This window comes from Piliocolobus tephrosceles, chromosome Y (assembly GCF_002776525.5).
Source record: "Piliocolobus tephrosceles isolate RC106 chromosome Y, ASM277652v3, whole genome shotgun sequence".
In the NCBI taxonomy this organism is placed as follows: Eukaryota; Metazoa; Chordata; class Mammalia; order Primates; family Cercopithecidae; genus Piliocolobus; species Piliocolobus tephrosceles.
Window position 1 is genome coordinate 20708805 of NC_045456.1, and position 2375 is coordinate 20711179.

Genomic DNA, 2375 nt, shown 5'->3' on the forward strand with positions numbered 1-2375 from the left:
CACACTAGCAGCTCTACAATTAGTTGTTGCATAAATGGCAAATGAAGGAGTATTGCATTCTCTGCCTAGAAGTCCCTGCCCCCTCTCCCTTCCCCAGAAGAAAGCTTCTTACTGGCTAAGATGCTGTTCTCACCTCAGTGCTTCCAAAGGAGCCTCAGCAGGTCAGGGTCTATCACTTCATGTGTATGTATCCCCAAATTCAGATATTATTTGGCTCAAGGAATGCACTGCAAATATTTACAGAATGAACCATTGAAGGAAGAAAAGAAACATGCATGAGCAAATTCTCTGTTTCTGTTATAAGAGGCTGTGTCAGTCAGCTATTGGCACATAACAAAGAATCCCAAAATGCAGTGGGTTAAAAAAAAGTCTATGTTATATACTCACTGTTATATGGGACAAAAATTCAGGCTGTAGTCAATGGGTGCTTCTGAGGTCTACCAAGCAGAGGCCCAGAATGATGCTGAGAATTCTGCAATGCACATGGCAGCTTCCATAACAAATAATTTTCTGTCCCCAAATGTCAATAGTGCGAATGTTCAACAACAACAAAAACCTGCTTCCTCTAAGTCCGAGTTTATTAGGTACATTTCTTTTCTTTTTTGACTTTATTTACGTGTGTGTGTGTGTGTGTGTGTGTGTGTGTTTAATAATGAAATGCTTCACGAATTTACCTGTCATCCTTGCATGGGCCTTGCTAATCTTATCTGTATCATTCCAATTTTAGTATCTGTGCTGCCAAAGTGAGCACATTAGGTACATTTTTATCTTCCAAGTCACTGCAGGCTACAGTGTTGCTCTTCCAACACAGCATACCACTGGTTGCCATTTTTTTCTAGCCTTTGGTAGCAGTTACCTTACTATTTTCCCAACCTTCATTCACCACTCAGTTTCAAAGCCAATGAAGCATGTTTTAAGCTTTTGTATGAGAGCAACCCCCCACCCACTTCAGGTATGAATTTCAGGATCTGTTACCTATTTTTTTTTAATATAAAATCAACTATAAGCTTAGTGCCTCAATATCACAAACATTGTATTTGCTCATATGTCTGTGAATCAATAACTTGGACTGGGTTCACTTGGGCAGTTCTTCTGTTGGTCTTGCTTGGGGTCTTTCATGCAGCTTCCATTATCTGGCCGCTTGATGAGACTGGATGGTCTAAGGTACATTCATGAACACGTCTGTTGGGTGGTCTTGTCTGTCAGCCTGGAGTACTGAGGCCACCCCATATGAAGAAGCCAGGGTAGCCTTTTTGAGATGAGTCACCATGAGAAAGATTAAGCTGACAGCCAGCACCAATGGCCAGCTATGTGAATACACTCCCAGCTTACACCATCCATTTTCAGTCAAGCTGTCAGAGGACTGGGACCACATAAGGCACCTTCAGGGAGACCCACAGAAGAACCATCCAGCTGAGCTCAGTCTGAAATTTGTGACCCAGAGAGTGATGCACAAATAAAATGGTGATTGTCTTTAGCTACTAAGTGTTGGGGTGTTTGTTACACAGCAATAGGTAATGGATATAGGTCCTTAACTAGCAAATAGATTACCTCATGGAAATGTGGAAACTCCCACTCCTATATTTATAATTAATTCCAACGTGAAAAAGAAGCTCACTATTGATTCTGTGAGGCTAAAACTGATGTGAAGGTAGTAGAAAGCCAGTGAGCAAGTGGTGGCTGGTTTGAGCTAAAGTGCCTCCTCAGGGAAGCATACTCTTCCTAAATTGCTGCATTGTGGGTCTGGACCAAGGTGAGCTTGGATTTCTGAGGGGAGTTCCCTTACAGTAGGGGAAGTTACACACAGTGAAATAGACTTACAGTCACTCGTTGCTTAATGATGGGGATACATTCTGAGAAATGTATCACTGGGCGATGTTGTTGTTGCGCCAACATCCTGCAGTGAACTTACACAAACCTAGATGGTCTAGCCTACTACACACCTAGGCTATATGGTGTAGCCTGTTGCTCCTATGCTACAAACCTGTACGGCATGTTCCTATACTGAATACGGTAGACAATTGTAACACAAATCACTAGGCAACAGGAATTTTTCAGCTCCATTATAATCTTGTGGCACCATCATTTTATATGCCGTCCATCATTGGCCATACATTCTGTGGCGGTGCATGACTGTATCTGTTTTAGATAGGATTTCCTTTGTTTGTAACTTTGTTACCAGGAAGGGGGTCCTGATTCAGACCCCAAGAGAGGGTTCTTGGATCTCGTGCAAGAAAGAATTGGAGGTGAGTCCATAAAGTGAAAACAAGTTTATTACAAAAGTAAAGAAGTAAAAGAATGGCTACTCCACAGGCAGAGCAGCCCCAATGGCTACTGGTTGCCCATTTTTACAGTTATTTCTTGATTTTATGCTG

The 2375-nt window shown here is 42.1% G+C and overlaps 1 non-coding gene across 1 annotated transcript; it reads right to left on the minus strand.

The window, feature by feature from the left end:
- Positions 1-646: 646 nt before the first annotated feature.
- Positions 647-751, minus strand: LOC111531384. The gene has a single exon (XR_002728271.1). It is a non-coding gene; the product is annotated as a U6 spliceosomal RNA (small nuclear RNA).
- Between the last annotated feature and the right edge of the window lie 1624 nt (positions 752-2375).